This window comes from Prenolepis imparis, unplaced genomic scaffold (genome assembly GCF_030444845.1).
Source record: "Prenolepis imparis isolate NDT839.2.m4 unplaced genomic scaffold, iyPreImpa1.0 SCAF_8, whole genome shotgun sequence".
NCBI lineage: Eukaryota > Metazoa > Arthropoda > Insecta > Hymenoptera > Formicidae > Prenolepis > Prenolepis imparis.
Window position 1 is genome coordinate 9,306,092 of NW_028141166.1, and position 15,660 is coordinate 9,321,751.

At 40.3% G+C, this 15,660-nt stretch overlaps 1 protein-coding gene across 4 annotated transcripts in view; it reads left to right on the forward strand.

The window, feature by feature from the left end:
• LOC145939600 (uncharacterized) overlaps nt 1-15,660 on the forward strand; it is a 405,991-nt gene that overhangs the window by 104,941 nt on the left and 285,390 nt on the right. Inside the window, exon 1 of one of the 4 annotated variants that reach the window (XM_083044038.1) lies at nt 10,007-11,847. The exons of the other annotated variants lie outside the window; for them this stretch is intronic. The gene's annotated coding sequence lies outside the window, so the exon portion shown is untranslated. Of the gene's footprint in view, nt 1-10,006; nt 11,848-15,660 lie in introns of those variants that run through there. 4 annotated transcript variants of the gene reach the window in all.

The following is a 15,660-nucleotide window of genomic DNA, read 5'->3' on the forward strand; positions in this document are numbered from 1 at the left end:
ATATTAATTATAAGAGCGCATGTTTCTTTAATGTTGGAACGCATCTCGGTGTTTTAATTAAACTGTAATTTAATGAATTTGAAAATATCTCTAGTTATCTGAAAATAAACGAGAGTCATATTATAATCGTATTACAGTATGAATGAAATATTTTCTATCAGCTTCTTATTGATCGGTCGACTAATCCTGGTTGAATAATTGTTGCGAATCGCCAAGAATCGATCCGTCAAAAGAGAATAATGAAATCGCGCAATAATCAGTGATTTGCGTCGTGGAAATGGCGATCGCGCGGGGGCGCGTGTACGTGCGACGAGGGGATGATATTACGCGCCCCCTCGACCGTAGTATGTTTTCCGCGGGCTATTGTGCGGTATCGATTACCGATGTCCATCGTATTTAGTCGACTGAGCCCCATAGTTTGCTCGATGAACGGGTGCGCTATTTTCTGTTCATTGCTCGTCTTATCGCACGTTCAACGCCGCCTTTACCATGTGCTCTTCCGGATCTCGTTCCTTTGCCCTTCTTATGCTCTCTCTCTCTCTCTCTCTCTCTCTCTCTTTCTTTCTCTCTCTCCCTCTCTCCCTTTCCCGATGAAGACAGGTTCAAATTGTTTGCATTGTACGGATCCTCCCGATGATATTAGCCATTATATTAAACTCCGCGCGCGGAACCGAGAGTCGAAAGATAGTGGAACGAGGGAACTCTAGCGCCGGCAGCTGGGCGAGAGATATACTTCCGTCCGTCCCGTTCTCAACTTCTTCTTCTTCTATTTCCCGTATTCCCCGAAGCACTCTCTCCCGTTATTTCTGCTCATCTCGGATAAGTCCCATACACACCCTGCGAAGAACACCAGGTGGTAATACATGCCGACGACGACGTCGCCGGATGTTTACCGAAGTCGAGTTCAGTTCATTTAGTTTTTTTTTTGTAATCAAGATTGATTCTCATTGTTTTGGACGTCGGAACATGCAAATCATTCTTCGATCGTAGGTTATAAATCCGAAATGGAATTTTGTTGTAATATACAGCAATGTTTATTCTAGAAATATACGCGCTACGTCGAGAGTTTACTCAAGTTTCATGCATTTTCGACATGAACCTTCGGATGCATCATGTGTCATATTTGATACGGTTTCGATATGCGGATTCCACTGAATTGTCATGCGAAAAGGAAATATCAATATATCTTATATTTTTTTTTATTTTCTTCTATCGCAAAAACAATTTTTCTGCATTTTTAGAACATTCTCTCGTCTTTTCCTGGTTCTGCATATTGCTGTAGTTTATATACACAGTCAGTTATTTTTATTAAAAAATATTTTCTTATACATTTTAATCTTAAGGAAAAATTATTTAGCTTCTTTTTTTAGATATCTAATTGCATTCAGTTAACTTAAATTTTTTAAAATTTAATTTGCGATAATTTATATTTTTCATACATAAATTTTCATGACGCAAGACGAACATGGGAATCTATAAATTTGTATTAGAGCAGAGAAACAAAAAGTCGCTCGCGCTGTGAGTAAACTCAAAGATGTGCATAACTCATTTCGCGGAAGCTACTTACCCGCCAGTTTATCTGCCCGTTGCACAATTACGAAATGCGAGCGTGTACCATCCGTGCGATGATCTACGCCCTCCCGCGCGTATAGTTCGTTGTGCGAACCATATTGCTCCATAAATACTGAGGAAGGATCCTTCCGAGTCTTTCGGGGGCGGATGCTTTCGAATATTGTTTGCAGAAGGTGCGACCAGCTACTTTAGTTACAAACGGGTTTTATGGAAATAAAATCGCATCTTTTTATTTTTAGAATATATTCATAAAATTATGTTTAAAAATATTGATAAAATTAAATAAAAAATAGAATTATGCTTAAATACAAAAATGTATAATTAACGGCTAGGATAGAAATATTCATAATCATATTATAAGAAAATTTTTTCGACAAACATTCGAGAAAGAGAAGAAATAAAAATCTACAAATAGATTAATAATTACTGTTAGCTTAATTTTATAAGAAAAATATACATATGTTTGCGAAATACCTAATAAGATTTTGTGCTCGCCGTTTTAATGGACACGTATTAATCATTCTCTACATGCTTAGTTAAATTTATCGCGTGTATTATAAACAATTTTTTTCGCTTAATGGAAATAAATTCATCGTCGTAGTAGTTTACAGTGCGGTAACTTCGTTATATACGACGAAGGGCGGCATGCAGACAAGGTCGCGGCTACCAGATGGTAGTAATCGGAAAGAGGAGCGATGAGAGATCTATCGTCGTGAAAGAGAAATGCGTGGGCGAATTCTCTCTCTCTCTCTCTCTCTCTCTCTCTTTCTCTAAAGCTGGCAGCCACTTTATTGCATGCGCGTACAGCCACGGAAATGCATCCGGCAGCACCGCGGATTCTATGCTGTAAATCAAGCACTACAGACCATTAGGGCATCCCATAACTCGCCGATATCTCGAGGACCGCCAGCTTATTATATCCTGCATATATAATTCGGCAAAGTGCGGGCATCCGTTCCGGTAACGGAGAGAGTATACCGCGATGGATGGATGGATGGATGGATGGATGGATGAATGGATGGATGGATCGGCCGTGGCGCGCATAATTGATCAGCGTGCACGAGCGATCGATAAGAACGCCCGATTGATCCCGCATGATCAACGCAGACGTTGTCGTTCGCGATTCATTATTCAGCCGCAGGAGGTTACCGCGCGATCATCGTAATTGGTTTTAATGCCTGAAAATTTCAACGCCAACGGCAGATTATATCCGCCAGCGTGTAATTAATGATACATCCGCCCACTATGCGTACGTAAAACGAATACAAATAACCGATTTACAAATGTGCCGATTTGCAAATGATGTGTAGCTATTCACTCAAGCTGAAGGAAATGAAATAATTTAATTTTCATGGGATGAAAAGAATTTTCTAAATAGAAAAAAATACGCGTACATATATAAGTACGGAATAAAATCGAGGATAAATGCTAAAAAGAGGAAAAATATTCTGAGAAGGTTGAAATTTCTATTGCCAGATTGCGAGAACTTCCTTAGGTGTTTGTTTAGCATCTGTGCAATATGCAGACGCACGTTTACTGCGCTATAATCAAGTTCTACAAGACGATCGACAAACTATGTACGAAGTAAAAAGCATATTGCACAGTCTTGGATGTTTTGGGTTTGCTCGATCGGGTACGAATAGCTCGATAAAGGAGGACGATGAAATGAAATGAGCTACTTTAACTGATGCCAAAGATGCAGTCACACTCGCATGGCAAAATGCTTTTCAGCTTTTTATCGAGTCTCTTTGGGATATGTTAGGAATGTTTCGATGCAGTTGATATCGAGTCACATTTTAATAAAAAAAATTGGCTTATAACAAATACTGTAAAAAATTTATCTTACAAGTCAAAGAAAGAAAAAGAGAAAGAGAGAAGAAGAAGAAGAGTTTGAATAAAAATATTTTATATCGAAATATTTTTTTCGATTAAAAATACGTGCATTTATATGTTGTCTAATTTCGCTAATATATAATTTTTAAATCAATTTATTGATATTGTCGGTATTATTTCATACAATTAATCGGTGATTATATAAATACGGTGTGTTTAATACGTTATTTCATAATTGTTAGGAGATTGTAAACACATTTATAAATATCACGAAGAATGTAGAAACTTATAAAATCTCTCTGACACTGGAATTCAGTCGGGAAGAATAAATTTCATAATGCTTTTAAAATGATAGCTGTCGAACAACGGGATAGAGCTTCCGACAAGTGATATATGTTTGCGAAAATGACAAACACGCCGGCATATTAAAATCCATCGCGCCACGTTCCGTCTTCCAAGTTATGCTATACATTCGACCCCAGCTGCGCTCATATGTAACTTGTAATGGAATAGTTGTTGCTATTTTTGTGCGCGCACCACATCGTATATACACAGGAGATCTTTTGATCAACTCGAAACCTTAAACACGATCCCGCTCTTAAATGCAAGCGCGGATATGCCACGTCAAGCACACACGTGCGGCGATAGGACGGTCATTTCAAATATGCAGGCCCTGGGCTAAACGTTCGCTGTTTTCTACTCCCATTTTAGGTTTTATCTAAAAAGAATCTTACAAGAATCTCTAAAATAAATTTTATTGCTATTATCGCCATACATTATATCATTATGCTGGTTATCCAAACATTTTAAAAATAGAGGGAAAATGTTTGTACGTCTAAGTACGTTCTTTAAATAGTTGATAAATTTTTGTAAATTATTATGAATTTATTAAAAAAAAATATTGACAAGTCCGGTGGATTCTGTATTCTTTACGTGCATACACGATCGGAATTTAGGAATGCTTTCGATGTAGTTTGAGTGGTACGTGTATGCATGCACATACTCGAGAGCCGCTCTTTCCCCTTCCTCTCGCTGTTCCTCTTCTACGTGAACCGGGTTATGCAATGCGCCGATCGAAAATAGAAGAAGGCTCCGACGACGACAACGACGATGACGACGACGACCATCACGACCACGACCACCACCACAACGAGAAATGACATGTTATGCCTTCTTAGAATTAGACAAGAACTTAGACGCTCCATATCGTAGCACGATTGGTTCATAGATTTGTTCGCTCCTAAATTACCCCCTTCTTTCAGTACGTTTTACAATTAGGCAAGTCTGCGGGCATTAACACTTTTCCACGGGTTGTGCAATAGGCAAAATATCGAATATGGAATTAATATTTTTCGTCGCAATGATCATAGCTCGAAATGGGAATGAATGAAAATCGTCACAATATGGCATCCCATATTGCATGACGCATTGTTCGACGGCATCCGATATTAAATTAAAGGGCCTCGGTAATTGGATCTTCGTCATGTTACACACGAACTCGCCTGTAGCTTGAACTGCACGTTGTGTTATTCTGTTACATTACTTATACGACTGAAACGGGCAGTTCTAACGAAAGTTTGTTATACATAGTGCGTGGGTATAGCGATTGAATGACAATCAAGCAAAATATTAACGAACGCGCAAATTAACAACGGTCGCGCTGTAAACGGGACGATTGATAATTGCCAAGTTGCATTGAGGGTAACTCGGTTAATTATACGTTATAAATATTCCAGTTACATCCGTTCGCTTGCTAATAGATACCAAATGCACGCCGTGAAACATTCACGCCGTTCGCTTATTTGTCATATTATAATATTATTAACGTTAACGTTTCTTCAACGTACTGTTAAATTTTTATACAGAAAGAATCACTTTAAATACTCTTCAAGAATTTTGAGAAAACTAGGTTGAATTACACATTTATATATTCTTGCTATATTTCTCGATAATAAATTAGTGCCATAATTATTTCATATCGATTTGTCATAATTTAGGATCTGAAGCAGACATTTTTTTATCAGAGAGTTCTGAAGCGTTTCAATTGATTTATCGCAAGACTTATTTTACAAAAATATTTTGCGGAATATAAAATGTATATGTAAATTATATAAATTATATTTTTTTTAAGCATACAAATTTAAGAGGGATAAAATAATCTCTATCTCATTATCGAGTCGGCATGTAAATTAAGCGTGAAACGATCATTTCGCTGCCATTACATCGGAGCCGTCTAGGCAAAACGAATGTTTGTTGGTAATTTGATGATCGGCATCGCAATTGGGTGTCGCGAACCATAATTAACATAACGCTGAATTCATCATATCGTCGTCGTGAGTTATTGTGCCGCCGAGTAAATGTTTCCTTTCTTTGCGCATAAGTAGATAGTAGTATTTCCATACTAATAGAGTAATAGAGAATTTCTTATCGTATATATCGTTTTGTGTTGCGCATTTAAACCGCGATTGTTCTGATAAATCGCGAGACGGAAAGAAGCTCGTTCATTTCCAGCCAATTTATATAACCGGAAAATTTACGACTTTGTCGCCGCGTCTCTCACTTCGATATAATTTAGAATGCACCAGATACGTCGTAAACGCTGCGCTAATTAATAATGCGCTTTATATCAACAATCATTATAGGCAAATGCGACACTTTTGTGATCAACAGTTGCAAATTCGCAATGACGGTGATATCGACGCATCAAATATTTCGAAATACGGTCGCATCGCGCTTATCCCGAAGCAACGTTATAAGCTGGCTAAAAGCATATTTTGATATGGACAGGTAAAAGCATATTTTTGTTTCCAAACGTATTTTGAGTACAACTGCGGGACAGCCTCGATACATAACGTTCGAAAATACAAAGATATTTTGAAATGTCCGTTGTATAATTTATAACGTGTTACTCTCGTCAGAGACAAATAATCATTGCTCCATTAATGGCTTGCTTTTATAAGTTTTATTGTACAATCTGATTTGACGATTACCAATCGTGATACAGTTTAATATTATAGTTTTATAGTGCACAACAAGATTGTATAATCACGGTACCAGAGTGAACACGTTAAATTTAATTAATAAACAATCGCAATCGTTGTTCCTCGCTTAATCCACTCCAACGTCAAACTCGGTCCAAGCTATCCGAGTACAAGTTTAGCGGATTTCGCGCCGCATTAGGCACAATTAATAAATGACGTAGTATATATATACACATGTATATCGCGAGTACTGTGAACAAGTATCTGCTATCGTGCACGTTTTACATGATGGGGTAAAACTGCGCTTTATTCGCGCGTTTCGAAATATCGTGACGTCGGGCTTAGCCGTTGAATAAATTCGAAAAAGAGTAAAAGCATATTTTAACCGGGGCCGAATGTCGCTTGTTACAGTTTCGCTTCGGTCGAGAGTCGATGAAGCGTCGACGAGGGAAAGGGGTTGAAAAGGGGGACCGAAGTGCGCGGATGGGCTCGCGCGCGATGGGAATCCAATGTTTACCGGCGGAGAAATTAAACTGAAGCTTGTGTCAATATCGTTCTCGGCTTTCGTCACTGTTTCCCCGTGTGTGTATATACCTGTGTTTTACCTTTTTAAATCCCCCGCGGATTCGGAAAGCTTTTTTTTCCCCCCTCCTCTCTCCCTCCTCTCAAAGTACCACCATCGGACTCGCTCGGGCGCTGTTATTCCCGTTCGTCGTAATCGTACAACGACTGTGCGCGCGATAATCCGAGTATAAATTATAACTGCTGGCAACATTCTTATGATTTATCGAGCGAAAGCCGATTCAGTTTGTCAACGACGACGCACGTATAGTTGCACCGTTGTTACATTAGCTTGGCATATTTGCGTGAAATTTGACATTACGATAGGAGGCAAAAATAAAAAAGTATACAAATATTCTATGACAGTTTTATTGTAATAAAATATACCTTTTTTTATATAACGAGACTATCGGCAAACGAAATATTTTCGCTTAAATAAGTGAACATTCTGTTGCGAACGAATTAATGAATAGCTTTATGTTGCTCCTATATAAAGTTAATTTTTTACAAAGCAGTTTTTAACACAATTTTAATTCAAATTTAATACAATTTAACAGCTCAGATTATATTACATGCGTCTGCTTAACAATGATATATATATATAATTTTTATGGTAAATCTTTTTACGATTCGCGTTATCTTGCGGAGATAAATTTGCTTCTTCGGCTTTAGCAGGGAAGAGCGGAAAGTGCTTGCTGGGGGGATTCTCAGTTTTTCCACCATTTCCTGTGCACTTCTATCGGATCTTTTCAGATTATCGGCGACCCGCGAGTAGATCTCTTTGTGGCCGTTGCAGGATCAGGGCACAATGGCGGTACAATGCTACCGCATCGAGCCGTAAAACCATAGCTTTGGAAGTCGTAAAGCGACGCGAAACGTAATGCGCGTTGTGAATACTGTACTGCATAGTCCGCATTCGATCAACTCTGTTCTTTGTCGCGGCTAAAGACCGTACATAATTAATTACCTTGTTGCATCAAAGTGCAGAAAGCGAGGCTCTCTAGTCTGTGTGTCCGTGTTTGTTAAACGTAAAGAAAAATTTTGATTTAGTTTTTATCGCCGTTATGACTTTGAAAGATAAAAATGACATTACGAAAATTCTCTTTTACATATTATAGGATGCACAGTTTCCCCAGAACTGTAGCAATATAGTTACTTTTATTATATTGGTTTCTTTGAGCAGTTTCACGAAGTCGAATGTTGTATGTATGTCATGAAAATTTGATTAAAATTTAATATATTCGTAAACCTGTATTGAAGGTAAAGTCTTCTTGAAATTGACATTTAAAGTTGTTATCACTACATGAAACTTGACTCATCAAAATTTTGTCCTTTTACGGTCATAACTCAAAAATATTGAGATGTAAAACTTTTGTAAAAAATAAATATCGTTTCGATTTTTGATATATTATCTTCTAAATGCTATTATATTATTTTAAATTAAAATCCAATCGAAATTTTTCGTATGAATTTCGAATATGAATGATCTCTAAAATACATATATCGCAAAAGAGAATCAAGCGCACAGCGTAAAAAGAATATACGGCGCGCACGCCTCGCGACAAAATAATTAAAAGTAATTAAAACTGTGTCGGTAGCGCTCTGCGGTAAAAGCCTCGACAAATTTCATTTTGGATGCCGGCGTTGTTTGCCGCCGACCGGGCGAAACGAGCCACTTCGCTTTCCGGCCGTCCGTGTTACGCCCGCGCATGCACTGAAATTATTCGTTCTCGCGTGGAGAGTCATCGGCGCTATTCGGCCGGAAACAGCCGATACAATTTAGATATTCAAGTCGAGCGCCGGGACTTGCCTCATTGTTGCGCGCGATCGGCGAACGGAAAACCCGGAACGTTTCCGCGCACGGTCGGACGGACGCGGAAATTTCGTTTGAGCATTAAATGCGGCTGTTAAATGTTGCGTGAGCGCGCCAGGGAAAATGCGCGACGGTCCCGCAGAATTTAGTAGTTTACGATTATCCCCCCCGGTGTAATTAAGTTTCGGAGATAGCCGATGTATCTCGATAGCCGCGGTATTCCTCGGATTCAGTGAATGGATTTAAAGAAAAGTCACAAAAATTTATCGTAACGAAAGATTGGTTGGGTGTTTTTCAATGGAATCTATATCTGACATTCTATATATTGCCATTGATTTTTAATTTTTCCATTTTGAATACTACTAGGTACATTATGAAAGTTTATTGTGTATATTTTATGAATTTTATTTTCATAAAGATGCGATATACACATATCTTTATCTGCTCTCGCTCTCTTAAATTTCCATACAATTTCTACTTAAACTTGAACCAATTTGGATCTCTGTTTCGCGTGTTTTCGTTCTTATTACTCCAAAATTTTTTTGAGCATTAATCGTTCCGAACGCAAATGTCAAGAAAATTGATCGGATCGAGGAAAAATCGTACGTCTCGTCTCACTTAAATTTTTTCCCTTAAATTGTACCGCTCGCGAAAGCCGAGTAACACGGATGAATGACGCGCTAGAACGGAATGAAGTGCATGCATGCGAATTTTCGGCATTAGGTAGGTAAGTAGATAGACAACTAGGTTACATACGCACTACGCGTTGCGCACGAAACGCGGTGGGTGCGTAGTGCGAGCGTGTGCCGTGCGGATAGGAGAGTAGCAGCGGAATATAGCCTCTCTCGGATGGGTCGATAACGCGCAACTCTCTCGCTCATCGCGGAGTCGGCGATGCCACGCGGCCCCCCGTAAACCGAGCTTTCCTCTCATTCCGTCGTAAGCCCGCACTCTGGCACATCCACCCGCTGCCGCTGCCATCGTCGTCGTCGTCGTCGTCGTCGCTATCGTCTCCGCCACCACCTGCATCCATCGACCGACCGGCCGATGGACCGACCGACCGACCGACCGACCGATCAAACCGACCACCACCGTGAAACCACCACCGACGCCGACGCCGCCGCCCCCACCGTCGTCGCGCATACCCTCCCGTCGCCACCTTTCATCCACTGCCGCGCGCGAGCAGCACTATCAGCAGCAACAGCAGGAACCAGGAGCAGTACCAGCGGCAGCAGCGGTTGTCACCTCGCGACCGCCGCTACGTTGCGCGTCCAAGGGTCGATCGTGCGAGTCACGAGAACAACGGTGCGGTTCGCTGTATCGGGAATGAAAGGGAGATCGAGACGCGGGACGATGGTCTGAAACGAGCTGGCACCTAGTGGCCTCCTCTGAATCATCATAAATTCTACTCGCGAGAGTGCTTGTGCCGTTTCCACGTCGACGGACGAGTCCCAAGGTAGCTTTCGGGTTAGCAGTTTCTCTCGCGAGAGAGGATCGTGCGATATATATCGCTCAAGTGACGAGGAACATAACATGCGAATATCATTCTCGAGAACGATCCTCCTTCGTCCATGCTCCGCTCTTCACATTCTACTCACGTCGTTGTTAACAGGTTGTCGTTGCAAGCTTCGTTCGTCGTCGGCTGTCTGGTTCGTTTCAGCGGCGAGGAAATTCGGTCTTTATTTGAGTGAAACCTGAATTGGCGAGGGGAAATTTCATCCGGAGCTATTATTTGATACTATCCTTCCCGATATGCATATATAGATCTACTTTTTTCTTAAATGAAATTTAACGAAAGGTGAACGAAAGGGGAAACAATTCGCGGAATCGTTTGATTGTCAGTGCCATCGTGATTAATGCAATGACAGAATATCGAACGAGGACGATCCTGGTTCACGAGTGAGATGCGGCGGCTATTAGCGATTACTGTATGGTGCTCATTTAGATGATTATGACGTTGAAACGCGAGTATGATGAAAGTCTGTTGTAATAAACGGCCAGTGAAATTTCATATTGGTTGAATAAATCGTACCGATTTCCGTCTCTCGAATCGAGCCAAAGTGGATTGAATCGTGCGGAAGGAGATTCGGAAGATGCTTCTCGCAGAGTTGGCTCTTCAAGATCCGACACTTTCCCGACCAGAAGAGCCGTCGTGCACCGTGCAATTTGGCAGTTCGCGATAGTGATTAAGATCGGGATTAAGATGCGGTCGGCGGTTTCTTCGAAGGGGTCCAGAGATTTTGACGGGATGATCGGCCAGCGCATGCGAACCGCTCGGATCGGATAGTCGACCGGATCTTCGACTTTAAAGAAAGTGCCTCGCGAGTGCGGGTATGCGGAATAATAATCGGTTGTTCGTGCGAGAAATAGCGACGACCTCTAGTCGATTCGCGCGGCTTCGGACATCGCTATCGCGTCGCGAGTGCGTCGTCGATTAAATCTGGCTGAAACGATTCGCCTGAAATGCGACAGACTTCGCGATCAGTCAGATATTTCGACGGCATCGGATCGAGATATAAAGCGGAAACTCCTCATCTCGCGATCACTCGGCGGTGATGCGTTCACTTTTGTGCGAGCCATTTGCTTTCCCACTTTTCCGGCGATAAATAAATAAATTTAGTCAGAGTGAACTCGGTGAATTTAAATTTTACATCCGCCATGCTGGATATTTGTTTCGAATATTTGTTCTGAACCGTGCGAGAGAGTCTCGAGAGTTTTCAGTTAAATGCGGCCGCATGAATTTCCAGTTTAATTCTCAGTTTTGCGATCGGTATACATTAGTGTCGTATACGTTATCCCAACGTCAGACATTCCACGCCAGATCGATGCGAAAATGAGGGTCTCGCTTTCGATCGCGAGGTAGATCAAACACGGAAGTCGACATACTGCGGAGGCGATTACACGTTCTCGTGTTTGGTATCGAATGACGATCGTGCGAAGTGCTTTCATTAACGACAGCGAGAGTCATCCGCGGGTAGCACGGTGATCGTGTGATCGTCATCGTTTGTGAAGTAGTGAATTATCAAGGCGCGAAACATTAGTGCCCCACGGGAAAATGAAGAGATCCTCTTCGTTCTTCATCTCAAGGTATGATCTTTGCGCTATTTTAGAGAGTCGCTGGTGCATATTCTAAACGAATGTAAAGGTCTGGCACGAAGCCACTAGTGATACAGTAATCTTTTTCAACAGTTTCTCGATATATTTGCATTTTTAATAATATTCAATTTCTGAGAAATGTTAATATAAAATAATTACGTATTAATATAATTTACATATATAATCAAAAGATTTTTTATTACCAATATATATATTGGTTATAAAAAAATTTTATCTGATTATACATAATATATACATATATGTATATGTATGTATATGTATGTATATCATAGTAAATAAAATAAAATTGCGCGCGATATGACTATTTAACATAAAATTTATAAGAATACAGAGCAACATGCACATACACACATGTATACGTATATGATAAAATGACACATATTTGAATCTGTAGTAAATCTTATTAACGTTAGCATGTAAATTTTAAATTAACATTGAAACACATACTTGGAAGAAGCTAGACGCTTACACATTTTGTATTGAATATTTAATCTTCTTCTATTTTTCAATTGCTTATATTAAGATAAGCAGGCATTCTTATTCCAACGAGAACGGAATCAGAAATCACCGTGTGAATCAGAATACAACCGCGGTTCGTCGACTGATGCATATTCTAAAAGACTTCGAACCAGCGAAATAAATTGCCTAGTGCGTTCCTCGAGGTGATTAATGCCTACGTCAACTATGTTCGGTCGTTATTCGTCTTGCGCAATCGTCGGAATGCGGACGCCACAGAATTTAATCGTCCGCGAACAGTGACGCGAGCGCCGGCCGCGTGAATTTCATCTTGTCTCGTGTAATTAGCCGACGGACGGGGTGATCGTCAATTTATTTGTGAATCCACCGCGCGCGAACACTATGAACCGCATCCCTGACAAACGAGCAAACGTGCAAGAGATAAAGCGCGCAAATTATAGTGATCGACGATATGCCTCTAATAATATTCGAGCGTTCCGTCCCGTTTTACCTACGCTTCTGACAAGATCATCGCGAAAGACTGAGGAATCATCCGAGCGTTATGTGAGAAAAACAGTGGATTGTATGAGGAAAAAGAAAACGGGTGTTTGCAGAAACAAAAATATTTGCTTAACATTGCAGGTATTGCAAATTCTTTTCGACACTTTGACGTAAAGTAATAATTATTGCGATAAACATTATTTCTTGTAGATAACATGTTACACTAATCGTAAACATAGTCTTGACAAGTTTTGCCTTCAACACTCTTCTAGTCTTCCGGAAAAGATTCTTCTTTTCCTCAAGGCTAGTTGTTGAATGGGGGTAAACATCAATGTTGGATCTTTGCTTTCGGTGGTTCGACTCTCTTCAGTAATATTTCCTTTGAAAGCGATCGCGGGACGAGGCGAACCATGTAAAGCAGAAAAAGAGATGATACTGAGAAAACAACGAGAATAACTACGGTAGTAGATAACTTTGAAATCGGAAGCACGCGTGGCGCCGAGCAAAAATCGATGCTTCAGCTATTTTGAACGGACCCGATCGAAAAGAAATTCCTTTCCCTTGCGCTCGATTATGTCTAAACGTATCTTTTTACTTTTACGTAACGGAGTGGATTTATTATTTTTTTATTTTATTATTTTTATAATTTTACTCTTCTATATGTGTAATTTGTCTTCCATAATTTACTATGCGCCATTACAATTGAAAGAAACATTGTCACCAAGAGATATATTCGAAACGATTTTGTCCCTTTGAATACACGAGATGAATTTTATTTCTCTCTTCTCTGTCTATAAAATTGAAAATGCCTCGTGTGACTCGGAGGAAATGCGAATGCAATATTTCTTGCCGCGCTCATTAGCATTGCAGAAGCAACACGATGTAGTTTAACATTTCGTCGATGCGGCGTCGTTATATCTTGGCGATAGAACTTGGGTATATCAAGTTAGAGCATTCGTTAGTAAATCGCGAGAATATTCCTCCAGCTATTGCGCCTATCGCATCGCTAATTCGTTTCATCGCGAATTCTTCTTGAGACAGAAGAAAAAAAAAAGTTGGACGCTCAATGGGAATACATTGAAATATCGGGCTTCGATTTCGCGTTTGTGCCGCGCGAAACGAGGGGGCCTTCGTAATAACGTCACGTACACATCCCCGGCTACCCGCCACCCTTCTCTTCCGGCGGATCAAAGGAAGAAGAGAACTCCTAGCTCGGAGCGATTCGTGCTTTTAATTTAGCTCACGAACCAGTCGGCCCGCCGCCGCCGGCTACCACAACGAACGAACGTGTCCGGGTTATCCTTATTCAGAAATTACCCGAAACTGTCGCTAAATTTCCTCACACCGCGAGCATCCTCCCTACCCTTATCGCGTCTCTCACTCGCCATTCGCGGCTTTTGTATCCGCATGATAGCCTTGAATTTCCTATCCATTTCGCAACTAATGTATATTGTTACCTTCGTATAACGCGGGTAATTTTAGAGATCCCGTCTCTCGCGTCTCTCATTTCTCTTTCGTTTTCCCGATACATTTTCCGTCCTCGATGCTTTACACGTGAGTCGCTTTTAAATTCACTCGAAGTTTCCTCTCGAAGTAACTTTCGAGACTCCGCGGCCGCAATAATAACTTAGCGGAGAGAGCAATCCGTTACGTTGCGCTTCTGAAACGGACGCTCGTATTTTTATAGATACGTCGTAATAGATATCGGTGGTTTTGCAGTGGGAGAATAATTGAGGTGACGTGCCATTTAAGCATCATTTTCGAACGGATATAATAATTGCAACGAATATTACGTTGTACGCATAAATTTTACGCGCGGACCTGCGATGGACGTTTATGGTTTATGAAATGCAATTTGTTTCGACGGTGAAAAAAAAAGAGAGAAAGAGAGAGAGAGTTTACAAATTCGAGTGCCGCGGCATCGGCGCGTTTAATGAGATATGACACGAGCGTCTGCAATCCTTTTAATATAATGTAAAATAAACACGCGCGCAGGTACTCGCAGATATATAAATAGAGATCCGTGCAACATTTTCTAAGCACACGCGCGTGTGTCTCTCTTATTTTGCACAGCTGCGCCGCGGTTAGCTGTTAATGCAATGTTTTTTCACTCTCCTTTTATCGAAATTACCAACGCTCGCTGGTGAACACGAACGCGACACGAGGCCGCGGGAAAACGTCACTCGGGACGCAGTAAAAACTTGTGCGAGGCAAATTCCACAGCGAAAATACAACGCGTCGAAATGCGTTAACACGTCAAAAGTGAGAATCGTGAAACTATTTTCAGACCTTATCGCCGCTAGTCACTCTCCTCGCTTTTGTTCAAGTCACGTCATTAAAGCATTTTACCGATTAAAAAAAATCACATACTAATTTACCGAGCATCTCTTTTATCAATTTGTTCATATACGAAAGATAGACATTAATCTTTATATAGATTTACATAATTCTCGTAAAATATTTGGTGTTACAAAGATTATAATATTATAATATTAAAAATATGATTTTATAATCATTTTAACAGAAATATTTTCACAAAATTATATTACTATTTAATTCTGAAAATTATTGCATATTAGATACAATATTTACTTGTTTATTATCTATTTAATATTAAAGATCTTTATTTGGGAGAAGGGTTCTTCTTCGTGAGATATAATTCTAATTGTCAAAAAGTAGAAAAATTACTTAATCCTAAAAGCTTCGCTTTGGGACAGATAGAGGAAGCGCAGACATTAACCGAAATGAGCGGTTCTTCTACATTCTTTATCTTCATGCTCCTTTTTGCCACCATATTTTCTCTTTTAGCAAAGTTTCGCTCGTCCT